Source organism: Balaenoptera physalus, assembly GCF_965194825.1.
Source record: "Balaenoptera physalus genome assembly, chromosome: 6".
NCBI lineage: Eukaryota > Metazoa > Chordata > Mammalia > Artiodactyla > Balaenopteridae > Balaenoptera > Balaenoptera physalus.
Genome location: NC_138885.1, coordinates 133,077,363 through 133,093,872, shown reverse-complemented (window position 1 = coordinate 133,093,872; position 16,510 = coordinate 133,077,363). Strand labels below are relative to the sequence as shown.

The following is a 16,510-nucleotide window of genomic DNA, read 5'->3' as shown; positions in this document are numbered from 1 at the left end:
TGTTAATATAAATGTTTCAGACATTACATGAAATTTCTAAAAATCTTATATGTTCTGGTATAATGTTATAAGTAATAATCCTAGTTATTACTTTAAAATGTATATCTCAGAAATAACTAATTTTCTTGTCAACTGCATTATTATGAACTTTCATCAAATCTGTTACCGTGGTCATTTTTAAGTCTTTTGTCATTTACAGACAGTTCTGGGTGTACTCTGATGATTTTGCAAATATGTTCCTATAAAAGGGTTTCATCTTCAAGAAATTCATGGAAAAGACTCTGACAAGTACAGGTTTCTGGTAACTAACTGACTGTACTGCTGAACTGAATGAATAAGCATTTTCAGAACTCTGATGAAAAACTGATGAACTCATAAAAGTGCTAACAAAAGATCAAGATGAAAAAAAAACAATTAATTACATGGGACTGAGTGAACTGATGAGGATGAGTATAATTTTTGTGACTTTCTGTCTGAATTAAAAAAAAAAAAAATCCCACAAGGACTCAGAGGCAAAGAATATACAAATCAATTTTCACTGCAAAGTAAAGGAGCTGTTACAGTGGAGGATTACTGGACTGAATGTCAATATTATGACATAGTATGAGTGTGTTTCATGTTTGGTAATTGCAATCATTGTTGCTTTTGTTGTGGTCATCCATGTACAATGCTTGGTGTCAGTCTATTTATCTCTTGTAAAAATAAAATACAGTGTGTGTGTGTGAAAAAAAAAATAAATAAAAATAAAATGAAGGGTCTAAACTAACTCATCAATCATGTAATGTAAAAGAGCGAAAGAAGGTGATCACACTAATTAACTGCATTCTTTTAAATGATACAAGCGTATTAAGTTAACCATCATGTACAGATTTGGTTTTGTCTTTCTTAAGCCTTTTTATATTTAATTCTAAATCTTTCTAGAGTTAAAAGATTCCTGTCTCTAAAGAAGACAGTTAAGACCCTAATAACTGAAGTTGCTTAATTCTAAATATTTCTGGAGTGGACAAATGTATAACGCTAAGGAAATCTCATCCAGTAAACATCCCAGTTAACTGAGATAATTTAGAACTGGAGATTGTATTTGCATAAGAAATCTATTGCTGCAGACATACATACCCACTCATTGAGCCAAAAGAGGACATTTTCAGAGCCACTGGATCATGAGCTACAAACTTATGAAGAAGCTGGTCTCATAGCTCACGTAGCCTTTGTAGCAGGAGTTAAGATACACACCCACATTACTTTTTTCTCATTCGAATGTCAGATGTCAGCAGCTCCCACTCAAGATGATTACTTGCCTGTGTTTTGTATTTCTTTTTAGTTTTTAAATACATTTTAAATCAAGCTCTACAGACCTCTGAGCCTTGTGGGATTCTAAATTATGTATATATGTTTTCTACTTGAATTTAAAGACATTTGAATTTGGTGTAATCTTATGTTTAAAAAAATCTTAGAATGATGCAATTCTGGTGACTATTTTAAAAGCTACTGGCTAAAACAAACCCACATGAGTTGTGACTCATAGTATTTGAGGTCATTCTTACACCCCATCCCCCTTCTTTCTCCCTTGGACTTGAGAGGCCCCTGTGATGGTGGAAGAGCCCTGGAGGGGAAGAGGGCTGCCTTTAACCTCCAGGAAAGGGGTGATGGGACATTAGGATTTTTATAGGTTGTCCTACAGAGGCCCCTAGTTGTAGGAAAGGAGGCAGGATTCTGGCAAGAACACTCTCTCCAGGAATAAAGGTGGTGAATTTGGGTGAATCACTCAACGTGAGAGATGGTGTGCCAAAGAGTGCGGAGCTCCTACAGTTACGTCACTTTTATGGTCTGTCCTGTAGACCCTCTTGTTCTATCCCCTTTATGGAACTTGGCTGTTGAGGAGATGAGTGCTGGAAAGGAGTGTCATGTTGTGAAAAGAGCATTGAACTCAGAGCCAAGGAGTCAGGATTGGAGCATTGTTCCCATCATCTGACGACTCTGCCTCCTTGGACAGGTCACTCAACTTCCGAGCTTAGCCTTTAAAATTGGTTAAGTTAAAAATCTCACCGAGTGAGACACAGATGAGGGAGAAACATGAAGGATCTCACCCCCAAATGCTACATTAGTTCATCCTTAGCCTCTTCCAGGACATTCACTGGATTTAGATATGGCAGCCACTGACTTGCTGATGACCCCCATTCCTTCCTGTGCTGAAAAGTGATTTTCCCCAAGATTCCTCTGGCAGACCCTGCTCTGAGCCCTTTACATCAGCAGGGGAAGCTTAATGGAATCTGGCCTGTTATGAATTGCATGCTTAATGCTTATTTTCAAGTTAGGAATGAAGGGAGAATGGTGCTCATTCTTCAGCGGTACCCCAAAGCTATTAACATATGTCTTTGCAGACTACGCTCCATGAAGGATACCTTCTCCACTTTGCCTTATCTGTCTTGTCTCCAATATTAATACACATGCCCTGGTCTCTTCCGTGGCCCTATATCAGCTGTCCCCTGAAGCTGTAAGCCTTTTTCTCTCCTCTCATTTCCTGTTCAAGGTCTTGTAAGAATAGTGGAGTTTACTTACAATCATTTTTCAGCACTCACTGAGCCTTGGGCCTTTGCTTCTACCTCTGAGCTAAAGGTGACTTCTCAAGATCTCAAGGATCTTTTCTTAATTAAACCTTGGTTGACCCCCCGAAGCCTTGGAGCCTGTAACCAGACTTGCCTTCTGGAAGCTCTCTCTCTCCTTTGCACCTGTGGTTTCACATTATCTGGGCTCTCCAGCACCTCTGTTACAGCTCCATCCCTCTGCCTAATGTACACATTCCCCAAAGATTGCCCCATGTCCTCTGTTTTTTTCTTTTGCTTCACTCTCTTTCTCAGGCAATCAAATATTCGCATAAGTTCCACAATCACCTCTATTCCAGCGGGTTAAAGTCTGTATCTTCATTGTCTCAATTAACATAAAATATGCTCTATAGAGCTGCAAGGATGAAAGAAATGAGACTTAGGGCACACAGGAAAGGCAAGAGACAAGGGAAATATTTTAAAAGAAACGATTAAACGATAACAGCAAAAGAAATTGAACGTAAATGTGTTTGACAGCCCTTTAAAAAATTCTTAAATTGATCAAAAAGCAAAATCCATTCCTATATATTTTAAAAGGCTGTACTGGTCAGCTTGAGCTGTCACAACAAAGTATCACAGGCTGGGTGGCTTAAACAACAGAAATTTATTTTCCACTGTTCTGGAGGCTCGAAGTCTCAGATTAAGGTGCCGGCAGATTCACCTTCTATCGAAGCCTCTCTTCCTGACTTGCAGGCAGCTGCCTTCTTGCTGTGTCTCACATGGCCTTTTCTCTGTGAGTGGGTGGGGGAGGGAGGATGGAGAGAGAGAGAGAGATTTTTGGTATCTCTTCCTCTTCCTATAAGGACAGTAGTCCTTCCAGACTAGGGCCCCACCCTTGTGACCTCATTTAACCTTAATTGCCTCCCTAAAAAGACCCTATTTCCAAACACAGTCTCATTGAGGATTAGAGCTTTAACATAGGAATTTGGGGGCAGAGGGCATAACTCAGTTCATAACAGAGAGCCACTGAAAATGAAAGTGGCATATCTAAAATGCCTAATGTAAAAAGTAATCATTGAAAGAACCACACACACACACACAGACACACACTCACACACAGATGAAGAACAAAGGTATATAAGCATTGACTACAAACAAAGAGAAAGAGAAAAAATTACATGAAAGTAAAATCCCAGGAAAAATTAATGGGACAAAAGGACCAGTTTCAATTTCTTTTTTTTTTTAAATGGAGCGTATATTAATTTTATTTCAATCTTTTTTTTTGGCTGTGCCGCACAACATGCAGGATCCTAGTTCCCCGACCAGGGATGGAACCCGCGCCCCCTGCAGTTGGAGCACGGAGTCCTAACCACTGAACTGCCAGGGAAGTCTCCCAGTGTCAATTTCTAAAGGCGAGAGTTCACAGTGATAGAAAACTGACAGCAATCATTTTTCTCTGAATAACATTACGTAAAAATTAAAGGTCAAATTATTAGAAAATCAAGAAGTAGCGACTAGGAATTAAATGGCAGTGGGAGACTTTTATACAGCTGTTGGATAGAATTTCAAAAATGACAGTGTCCCGTGTTCACATGGTGAAGCTAATGTGTGCAGAAGAGAATAAGCTGATATTACCTTTTCGTCACGGGAAGGGTCGATCAAGGTCTAGCAGACGTTAAAGGGACTTTTTCCCAGATCGACCATGACTATCTTATTCAGATTCTGCTTGTCTTTCCAACCCATGCTCCCCAGATGAGCTACATGGACCGGCACAGACGTGGGTGGATGACACTGAAGGCTCGTTTGCAATTGAAGAGCAATCTCACAGGATGGCCGCGTAGCTTCCCCCAATCTTGAACTGTTGATGGTTAGAGTATTTTCAGAAATTTCGAATCTCTGTGCTTGTGAAGTGAAAGTAACTTGGGTAATAGTATTAACTCACTTGAAACATCCCTAGGAAAACGCTTTAATTCAACAACACGTGTGGGCACCTTTCTTGTATTGCATCCATGGCTTTATAACACCAGACTATAATCATACCTTGGAGAGGCTAACAGGGACGCTGAGAGCCAAATATTAGAGGGGGTGAGAAGATCCAGAATGCGGAGTAAAATCACAGACTCCTGGTTAGGGGTGACCTTCACCTCCATCCAGTCCAACCTGAGTTGATGCTTAAATCCCTCTGCAGCCTTCCTGCAAGGGGGATGTGCCAGTGGCAGAAAAATCACTGTAATTCAATTCAGTCTATAGTAACCTTTGTAGCTCTGACCTTTGACAGTTCTTCAATTTTTAAATTCTTACCCTCTCCTTACATACTGTAGCTACAATAAATAAACAATTAGAAAAAGGCTGATCTCTCTTCCACGTAGATATCAGTAAGAATCCAGTCTTGGAGACAGAAACCACACGATTTAATGAACAGGGAAAACGTAATGTATTGAACTGTTTGTTAGTATCGTAGAAGGAGGTTACTAGCAGGCGTAAAAGAGGACTCGCAGGGTTTCCGAAGAAGCAGGTGCAAAGGAGCAGCTCCCACCTCCAGGATGAAGAAGAGTGGGCAGTAAACGAGCGAAAGACCAGGAGACACCCACCCCCAACGCCCCGCTGAGCATCAGACCGCCTCGAAGAGGGCATGGTTACCCCGGGGACACACGGCCTGCCACGTGCAAGGAACTTGCCAGAGGGCACCGGTCAGAGCAGCTCTTTAGAAGCAGCCCACATGGACAGAGGGTGTGGGCAGTCTGGCATGGCTCAGAAGTGGCCGCTGGTGGGGAGAGTGTGGCCTGAGGGTTAGCTCTGCGCAGGGAGAGACTTCCTCTGCTCAGGCTGCCGGGCCCCCAGGCTGACACTGGTGCAAACGGGAACCCGGAAGGGAAGGTCTTCCTGCCACCATGGCCTCAAGGGTCATTTCAGTGTTATCCTCTGATGAAGCCTAACATTCCAACAGCTGGAAAAGGAGAAATGTTTACAGGGTCCAGCTCCGGCATCACAAGGCTGGGCAAAGAAGGGCGGATCTGGACCCGAGAGGCAAAATGGCTCAACATGGCGACGTTCCTTTTGTAAAGGGGTCAGCACATTTTTCTGCTGATTGTCAAAAATCTTCTCTAAATAAGTGATCCCAAACCCGGACCTAATATTTTCCCAACCTCTAGCTCTGTATCTCTAGCAATCTACTAGAGAGTTCTGCCGGCTCTCCCACTGACACTTAAACTCACTACATGTGGAGTTATTTTAGCTTCCCCCAAACTCTCTTTCAAATAAAGTTCTCTTCCTGCCTTCACATTCGGCCAACATGGCATCAATACCCATCAATACAGTTGTTCATCTTCTCACCTTGTCTTGGGAAACATTTCTTCTCCTTTCTGACTCTGCCCACCTTAATTCCGATTCCTCATCTTCGCTGCCAACCTGACCTTCATGCCTCTAAGTCCCCTCAAACCCCAACGCAAACCCTATTACTTGAATCATGAATTGCCTCTGCCCAAAAACTTCCAGGACTTCCCATTGCCTTTACCACAATGCGCTCTAAGAGTACTGGTTCTGCTTTATGCAAAGAAGACCTTTGAAAAGTCTTCCATGTGCCACTTTCCACCTCTTTTTTGTTCCACCTTCCTGGTACCCGGCTTCTCTTCTCAAGGTCATCTCTTGCAAGGATCCAGGCATCACATTTGTATGCAAACAACAGAAAGAGGAGAAGCAGAAGGGAGGAGGGTACTCATCTCATGGGTCCGTCAATCCACCCCTTCCAACTCCAGCTCACGGCCCACAGACCTCAGTCACATGGAAGCTGGGAATGGGGTGTATAGGTGAGATGCGGTGCTACCCCAAATAAAATGTGTGTTCTCCTGCTAAGGAAGAGGGGGAGATGGCTTCTGAGCAGGTAAGTAGCAGCCTGTGCCTTGCTGTTCTAAGGAAAGAATTCAAGCTCCTCAACTCTATGTGCCAAGACGTCCACAATCTGGTTGCGACCTACCTTTCTCATGTTATATTTTTCATTTGTCTTCCACCTGGGCAACCAAGTTGGTGTATTTTCTGGTCCTTGATTATGCCTTCAAATCTTGGCTCCTATGCCTTTGATCCATCCTGAACCACCTCTTCCATTGTGACTTACTGGAATTCAGCCCATTTTCCAGGTCAAGATGAATTTCCCACTTTTCATGACTTGGTTCATGCTCATTTTAAAACACAAAGAACAGGAAATTCTGTTTTGAGTAACAAGAATGTTTTAGGACAAACTCCAGTAGCCACGGTGTCCTAATTGCCAATGTAAATGTTTAATCAAGGTTTCATATTCCCCACTGCCCCGCTCAGCACTGAGCCCTGGGTGGCTATTCTGGTCCTGGTGGCTCACATCTGATTTCACGAGGAGTCGCAGTGTACTTCCCCAGGAGGTGAGTCCCAGTGTACTTCCCCAGGAGGTGAGGGGCGTCCCGGCCTGGCAGTGCTCAGTGGCTCCCTTCAGCAACTTGGACTCACCCAGCTCTTGCTCCTACTGACACCTCCACATCACCCTTTACACTCTCACCTGGATGCCCGCTCCCAGGACAGGCTACATAATTAGTGGGACCTGTGTGAAATGCAAGTGTGGGTCCCTCGTTAAAAAATACTGGGGCTGGGGGAGAGATAGGAGTTTGAGATTAACAGATACATACTACTATATATAAAATAGGTAAACAACAAGGAACCCTGTATAGCACAGGGAACTACACTCAATATCTTGTAGTAACCTATAATGGAAAAGAATCTGAAATATACATACATATACCTATATGTATATGACTGAATCACTTTGCTGTACACCTGAAACTAACACAACATTGTAAATTACACCTCAATTTAAAACAATTAGAAAACAAAAATTAAAAAATAAATTTAAAAAATTATAAAGAATTTCAAGATGGTGACAACTGAGCCCGGGTCCTGTGTGCTGCACAGGTGGCAGGCCCACGAAGCTGGCTGTGCATCTTTCATTGCCTTTTTGACTGCCACTCACAGAGTTCTGCATCTGCAGAGAACCCTCCCACACGCTTACATACAAACCCATACACACACACACACACACCTGGGCTGACCCTTCCGGTGAGCCGGGCCCAGATACTCGCATGAGCGTGCACACACGTGCAAACACACACGTGGTTGCCAGCCCTCATTAAACAGAGGTGGTTGACCGGAACCCACAACTTCGCTCACGGTGTCAGACAAGCTGCTCACTTCAGCCGGCGTCTCATGCATGTTGGCAGAGACAGGTCCTGCGCTCATGCGAACACGCGTGGTAACCCACTCAGGAGACCATGGTTGAAAGGCGCTTCTGCTCCCCACCCTGTCTGCTGGTCAGGTACTTCCTCCTCCTTCCACGATGGATGGCCCATCTTTTAAGCTGACTCACGGTATCAGCCTCCAAAAGCGTTCTGTTTCTGGTAAGCTTTTCCTCAGGTGCAATTGGAATTCAGTAGCCTTCCCTTTTAGCTTTGGGCTTGTGGCTGAGTGTGGCTTAATCCCAGAGGTGATGTGAGTCAGGTACCATAGATGAGACGTGAGGGCCTGTAAGACCCATGGAAGCAGGAACCGTGTAGACTTTATTTGCTACTGCATTCCCAGTGCCTAACATGGTGCTCGACACACAGTAGGTGCACAAGACCTGTTTGTTACATAAATGAATTAACTAATTTAAAAATACACTTAAACATAAGCTGTAATGTGGGTAAGTTGTCTAGAGACAATTGCCCAAATTGTCTAAATTAATGATATCGCGTATTTCTAGTTCATTGAGGTTCTCTCTTGAGAGGCCTTTCAGGCGTACTCATTACATCCATGATGCCCAGGTCTGGTGGGTCTTTAATGAATACAGTGAAATCCAAGAATGTTAAAACAAAAAGACGAACGAGGCATTGCTTCCATCCAAAGTCACCAAGGAGTTCTGAAGGCATCAGTCTGACCACACGTTTGAGAGGTAGGTTTATGATAATATTCCCATTTTACAGATGAACAAAACTGATTTTCAGCCACACGTGCCACCACTGAATCACATTGTTTTGTTGACATTGATTCTGACTAATCCATCACCTGAACTTTGATCAGCTTCTAGGAGAAAAAGAAAGTTTTCTTTTCAGTCCTCAGTAATTCCTACCCTAGAACATTTACTTCATTGGAAGTAAATGAACTCACGCTGAACTTCATGTAAAATCAATGCTGTGTCTTCCTTTCTTCTCACCTCAGTAGAACCTACCATATTTGCTTCATCAAAGAGAAGACATCCAGGAGAAGGTAAGACTCCCTGTGCTTTTCCTCAAAACCCCAAACTGAAGCAGTCCAGCCAAGCCCATTTGGTACCCACAAGAGTCCTCTGGCCGTAACATAATGGATGCTGGGCTCCATTATCCAAGGGCTGTGATTGGGTCATCCCACCGCCACGATCTCAGGCCTCTCATCCCTCCTTGCAGAGTTGGTTTGAGGAATTAATGAAATCATAGAGGCTAAGTTGTCTGCATACTCAATAAATGATAGCTAGTGTTACTTTTTCTTCTAAATTAGGTTGAGCTGAATACATGAGAACTTAAAGGTAATGAGCTTTTGCAGAAACAGTGGAGGTAGATGAGAGAAAAATAAAGAGGAGTATGGATCTTTTACTGTTAGAACCCTAGCAAGGAGAGGGTTTATATAGAATTGTAGTGACAAATGTTAGGCTGTCCATCCCATCACCAATTCTTAATTTTCCGCCTGTTTTCTTCTTTTAGAGTCAATAATTCCACCCCTAGCCCCACCCCTACCCTATCTCTTTCTCTGTAAATGAGCATGTTATCAAACTTGGCACTTCTATACTATCAATGAGAGTTATTGTTCAGAATAGGTAAACATGTACTAAACTGGTTTCTAATCTTGGGAGAATTTAACATTCAACAACACGTTTTCTCGGATTCATCTAAGATCTTATGCAGCAATCAGGGGACAGAGCTGCCAGTTGAACAGAAGTCTTCTGGAATATTTATACAAAAGAAGTAAGGTTTTTGTTAACTAGATCCTGCAAATTTGGATTGCAACAATAAAAATGTCATCCAGACTTGTTGATGCACTGCTTGTTTTGTCAATGTCTCATGAAATTGGTTTGTATTTTTGAGGGGAAATGGGGCAGGGTTGTCAGGTCTAGGCTCACCTGTGGGGGACAGGTAACCTCCTGGGCATCAGTCTTACTATCAAGAGGCAGCCTGTGATAGAAGAAAGTCTGTAACATCCCTCCTCCCTTAATGGAGGAAGGTTTGTGAGTCACCAGCAGTGGCCTCCCCGGGGAATATTTACACAGAGATGGCATTAATGATGAGAGGGGTAAATAGCCCTGGGTGTTTAACACAAGGCGAACAGGTTTTCTTTGTTTTGCTTCACCTTGTTTGCATGTACCTAACCTCAGGGGTAGAATGTTTTTCGTAGTTCAGTTTCTGTTTAAATTGGAATTGGATGTGTTTGTCTGTGAAAGGAGCTAGGGGTGTAGGGTTCCATTTCCAACACTTCTCCTTCTACCTGGAGGCCCATCTCAGGAGGGACATTAGCCTACTGGATATAAAAGTCCATCCTGTTAGGGACCAGGTTGGTAGCCGGGTCAGTGGCTCAAATTCAGGGTTCTATGTTTGGCCTGGAGCGGAGAGTTCAGCCTGGTACTATAGGCTTAAGTGGAGCTTTCCACACCCCCTGAGAGCCTAAATTTTGGGACAAGACCTCTGCACCTATAAAGACAGAACGAAATAAATGCAGAGTTTGCCTCTGCAAAGAGGCCCCCAATTCAGTTACCCTAAAAAAGATTATTTTACCTGAAGTGAGCGGACAGGATAAAAGGACACACGCTATCCCAACTCACAAGAGACTCGTGTACAAAACCAGAGTGATTCTTTTGGAATTTACAGTGAGGAAGTTGGGTGGAACATGATTTATTCTTCACAACCCCCATCTCTTCTCAACCCAACCGATCCCATTCTTCATCCATTAAGAGCTGGCACCAGCAGCAGTGGCAGTGGGACAGGAGCCCAGGAATTGGGGGTGACTGGGTTGTTGGCGGGAGAGGGGATCCAGCCTCTATGGATGGTGACTTGATAAAGAGGCTGGATCAGTTTCAAGCAACAGCAGAGTATAAACTGCTTATTGAGAAACACATGCAGCCTTGATGCAAGAAGGCTAAGCAGTATGAGAATCTATTGTATAGGACAGGGAACTCTACTCAGTGCTCTGTGGTGACCTAAATGGGAAGGAAATCTAAAAAAGGGGGGATATATGTATACATATAGCTGATTCACTTTGCTGTACACTAGAAACTAACACAACATTGTAAAGCAACTATACTCCAATAAAAAGTAAAAAAGAAAAAAAGAAGGCTAAGCAGATTCTAAGAAAATAAACACATCTGCAAAATATTCAACCATGGTCAATTCTTGATACCGGGATGCTTTAGAATTGACGGGAAAACACAAGCCATGAATTATGTATGCATGGGTAATTATAAAGACAGCGTAGACTATGGCTCTTCTTATACCTTAAACGTACAGAATTAGAGACCCTTACAGTATTGAAAGAAAACCATGAAGCCCACAAATTAACCAAGCCTGGGGCTGTTATGATGACTGTCAAGAGTTAGGACACGTCAGTGTTGGGAAGTGTTCCACACGTGTATGCAGTTCTCTCTCCTCTGCGGACAGATCTGCGGGTAATCTCACTCCATTCACAGACCCCCCTGGCTCATCTGACGGTGCTGGATCATTTTCGAGAAGCCCCAAGGAAAGGCTCGTCTGTGATCTTACTCATCTCCCTGCGATGGTTGGCGAGGCTGGGATTTTTCTCACAAGATACCGGCTACGCATTTGAGCAAGGCATTTCCGAGACTTTTAACCATCCCCGTGGTCTCTCCTGGCTTCCTATGCACGTTCACCCACTTGCCCTGGAGGATGCTGTGCCTGGGGCCAGAGTGGACCTGGGTAAGCCTCTTCCCTGCTGTCAGTGTGGGAACCAGGCTTTTCACTGGGGCCTAGAAGTCATTCAACAAAATCCTTCTTTCCATTTGAAACAGATCCTCATGGCAGAGAACCTCAGGTTATCAGGGGCAACCAGCCACCTCTGTAAACAGCTTCTGGGGAAAACTGCCTCTGTGGGTGGAAACACGGCTGCTGCGTGTTTTTTAACATCAACATCATCTGTTCTCAGCTTTCACTCTTTGTGGTGGAAGTTTCCAAGCTGCACGCCCTGCAGACGAGGAGTTCCCCTTTCAGTCCCTCTGGGAGCTAGAAAGGAGATTCAGAGCCAGTGGGCAGTGGGTTCTGGCCCCCTTCCCACTTTGTCACTGAACAGCTTCACTTGCATCTGTTTTACGTATCACACCTCTGCAAAAACCTTTGTTTAAAAAAAAGTTTCAGGGCTTCCCTGGTGGCGCAGTGGTTGAGAGTCTGCCTGCCAATGCAGGGGACACGGGTTCGAGCCCTGGTCTGGGAAGATCCCACATGCCGCGGAGCAACTGGGCCCGTGAGCCGCAATTACTGAGCCTGTGCGTCTGGAGCCTGTGCTCCGCAACAAGAGAGGCCGCGATAATGAGAGGCCCACGCACCACGATGAAGAGTGGCCCCACTTGCCGCAACTAGAGAAAGCCCTCGCACAGAAACGAAGACCCAACACAGCCATAAATAAATAAATAAATAAATAAATAAATAAATAAATAAAATTAAAAAAAAAAAAGTTTCAGAGGCTAATAAACATTGGCCAACCTGGGTTTTGAATATGGTGCAAAAACAGACCTCTCCATCTCTCGGGCACTGATCGTCCCGCTCCTGGCCATTCTGCCCCTTCAGACCATCAGCCTGGGGCATTCAATTGTGATGAGATGGATTTGAAGCTCTCAGTTTGCACACTCATCCATCAACTGCTAGAAACCAAGAGCCCTGCACTGCACCTGTTGTGCCAGCAGAAAGTTCAGTGGGTGGTACCTGGGAATCTGGTCTCAGAACATGTTCTCCTTCCTAAAATTATAACCCTATGCTCTGGTTGGAGATCAGCACTGTGCTAGTAAATGTTTAACAACTGGATCTTTAGTGGGGGGAGAAAGCCTTGATTTGTTAACATTTGCTGATTACTCTGGTGTAAATACTCCTAACGAGATCAGTTTCAATCTATCATTGAATGCAGAGCTGGGAAGAGATGTGCAGTAGCACACTGTTGTATATTTCCATCTTAAAGATCCAAAAGACATAAATAACCTCAAAGTGGAGATAATTAACCTATAGTAAAATATTTAGGAAGGGATGAGTTTTGAACATTTGTTACTTTTTCTCTTAATATAATTTACTTAGTTGTAAATTTGCATCATTGAATTTGTAATAATGGTAATGGAGCTCACCAAATCCTGGAGCATTTCCCAATCTGCTCTTGTAAGTGGGAGCTGGTTGGTGGTGGCTCTAAGACACCCCTGATGGAGATCTTGTTGTGAAATGACTAAAACCTCAAGACACTTAGAGTCCCTCAATTTGAAAGCATGAAGCTTTTGGGATTCTTCTCTGGGGAATCTAAGAACCAGTAAATACACTTAAGCATGAGGGGAAATTTACAGTGACCTATTACTGCTTCTTAAGAAAGCTGTAGTGGAAACTTTATCTCAAATTGTGAAATAATTTTCATTCTAGGTATAAAAATAAGTCAATTGTACAACTCTACTGGGCATCATTAGTTCTAAGTTTAGAAGGTTGAGGAGGCCTTTAGGGAGACTTATAGTGTTACTGAACAAAACTTGGGTCCTCTCATCGAATGAGCAGCAAAGCCAATCTATTGACACCGGGTTGTGGTGAAGGCAAGTACAGTGTTTATTGCAGGTGCCAAGCAAGGAGAATGGGCAGCTCAGGCTCAAAAGACCGGAACTCCCCAATAGCTTTCAGGGAAGGGTTTTAAAAAGCAACATTAGGGGTGAGGGTTGTAGGTGTGTGATCAGCTCATGGACATTCTTCTGATTGCTTGGTAGAGAGATAACAGGGTGATGTTTTGGGAATCTCAATCATCACCCTTCTGGTTCCAACCAGTCTGGGGTCTACGTGCTGGTGGTCAGCATGCAGTTAACTTCTTCCACCTAGTGAGGGTTTTAGCATCTGCAAGACAGCTCAAGAATATGGCTCAGGGCTTCCCTGGTGGCACAGTGGTTGAGAGTCTGCCTGTTAATGCAGGGGACACGGGTTCGAGCCCTGGTCTGGGAAGATCCCACATGCCGCGGAGCAACTAGGCCCGTGAGCCACAACTACTGAGCCTGCGCATCTGGAGCCTGCGCTCCACAACAAGAGAGGCCGCGATAGTGAGAGGCCTGCGCACTGCGATGAAGAGTGGCCCCTGCTCGCCGCAGCTAGAGAAAGCCCTCGCACAGAAACGAAGACCCAACACAGCCAAAAATAAATAAATAAATAAATAAATAAATAAATTTTTTTAAAAAAGAATATGGCTCAGAGTATTATCTATAGCCCTTGAGGAGGAACTAAATGTCCTTGACTTTGTTTTATGGCTAAACTATTATTCTTGGGTCTTGCTTGACTGTTTTCCTTTGTTTTTGCATTTTCTCACTTCTCTGATTAAATCTGTACTTTGGAACTTGGGGAATGCCTAGGGGGCTAAAGCTCTACTACAAACAAGAGGCAGGGGACATGGGGGTCTGTTCCCATGAATGTCCCCCAGGGTCCTGCTCAGTTTCAATAGTGCCTCCAGTTCATTTTGGAAGAACGCTATGGAAGCAACTGCAGGTCTTGTCTGTGACCCATGGTCGGTTCCAGGCCCTACTCAAAATGTGTCCTAACAGATGTCCTTCCCCTCAGCAAAGGAATGACAAGGAGTCCAGGAGCCTTTGTAGAATCTCAGGGATGGAAGCCAGTTTAGGCTTTAAGGGACTTTCCTGCCACAAAGACACCTGGAGCCAGCTGTTATCATGCCTGTAACATGAAACCAACTGTGGGAATTAAAGTAGAGCCTGGACTAATGGAAAACTGCCACATAGCACAGGGAGATCAGCTCAGTGCTCTGTGATGACCTAGAGGCGTGGGATAGGGAGGGTGGGAGGGAGGCTCAAGAGGGGGGAGATATGGGGATATAAGTATACATATAGCTGATTCACTTTGTTGTACAGCAGAAACTAACACACCATTGTAAAGCAATTATACGCCAATAATGATGTCAAAAACATAAATTAAAAAAATTAAAAGACAAACTAAAACAACAAAAAAATTAAATCAACACTCATCCATGATCCAAAGGTCATCAATATTCATATATTCACATACATATCCTGCTACTTTTATCTAAAAAAAAAGAAAAGATTATATACTGGTGAACTAAAAAGAAATTTTAATGAGGGATGAACCAAAATATCACCACAGTTTAAAATAAAAGTTATTTTTAAAATAAAAATAAAAGTAAAGTTATTTTTATTTTCAAAAAAAAAATAGAGCCTGGAAAATTGTATTTATTATTATTTTGTCTCACTTATTATTTTACCACCCACTAATTATTTTCCTTCTCTTTGTAAGGTTTTATAGATTTGCTTCTAAGACTGAGGGAAGGCAGCTTTTCAAGTTCCTGGCTGAAAGATGCTGCGTGTTGAACAGGATTTTGCTTCTTCTAAATGTGTTGAGGGAAGGGCAGGGAGTGTCTGGCTCTGAATTGGATCTTTAGCCTGAGGGGTTTTGCATTAGACACATTGTTTATTCATGAGCTGTTGTTTTTTAAAACTATAAAGTACATCTATTGCCTTAGGATGGATACAGCACAGAAGCTTATTAAGCATCATGGGTCTCTTAAATTCTTGGACAATATGAAAACAACTGTTGTAGGTCAGAACGTGCTGTCTGTGGGGTGACCTTGACTTCATCACCCATGTGAAGGATCTCAGGTGCACTGAGGTTTCGCATTACCCACACTCCTGCAAATGTCCTTTTAATTTCGTAAAGAAAGTCTTCACCATGCCAATCGTGACAGTTTTATTTGGTTGAGCTCCCCGCCCGCCACCATTATGCAATTCACTTTAAAATATTTACATTGACTTTCAAATCCTACATCCCCATCTCCCATTCTTTGCAACTCTAGGAAACCTGGCAGTCAGACAGTGCTGAATTATACATGAATACAAATAATGATGCAAAACCAAAAATACCTCCTTTCATGATACAGGGTTGAACTGTGCCTTTGGGCAATAACGGTGTGTTCCAGAGAAAAAAGTTGCAATGGTTTTTGTGTGCGTGTGTGTCAACTATTGAAGTGTGCTTACAAAACCAAACTGAGGAACAAAGGAAATTATCAAAAAGGGCTCCAGAGTTAGTGGGAACTCAGAGAAGTCATTCGAGGGAAGATGTATGGTGAATGCTTGTAAATATAGGCAGAGTTAAGGTGTCCATGATTTTAACTAAAAAGAGAATTTAGAGCTCTTTGGCCTGCTTTGAAAATATTGTCATTTTTAACAATCCTCACTATAACTTCCTTCCTTGGAAGATTCCTTTAATGGAATTTATGTAATAGAATTAAAATCCAGGCTCATATTATCCAGAGATATTGTTTATTAGAGGCCTCATGTATTTCATTTGTCTTGACATTGATCTGTTATGCTCAGGGCCCAGAGGACAAGTCTGAAATTGTCAGTAGAGTGAAAATCCGATCTAGAACCTTCGATTGGAAAGTATGTTTAAATTCATTCATGACAGCCTCCTTCAACCGTACACACAGGGAGCCTCTGCCTGGACACTTGGCAGACAGGGAATTAGTTGGTGACTCTCAGATAATGGAAGGGCATCACTCAGAAAGGAGGAATTCTCCAGGTGCAAAGGACAGGGGTACTCAGTGACTGCTGTTTAATTTCACTATCATGTTTCTGAGCGCTTGGAGCTAGCTATACTCTACATTGATTTATGTTTGTGTATTCTTTTATTTCTTCTTTCCCTTGTACATTCTTTCTTTTATTATAACAAAATAAAACACGCTCA

At 43.0% G+C, this 16,510-nt stretch overlaps 1 long non-coding RNA gene across 1 annotated transcript; it reads right to left on the bottom strand.

Annotated features, from left to right (window-relative positions):
- Nucleotides 1-624: 624 nt before the first annotated feature.
- On the bottom strand, nucleotides 625-12,243 carry LOC309663021. The gene is made up of 2 exons (XR_014265076.1): nucleotides 4,179-12,243; nucleotides 625-3,334 (listed from the first exon to the last, which is right to left on the bottom strand). It is a non-coding gene; the product is annotated as an uncharacterized lncRNA (long non-coding RNA).
- Between the last annotated feature and the right edge of the window lie 4,267 nt (nucleotides 12,244-16,510).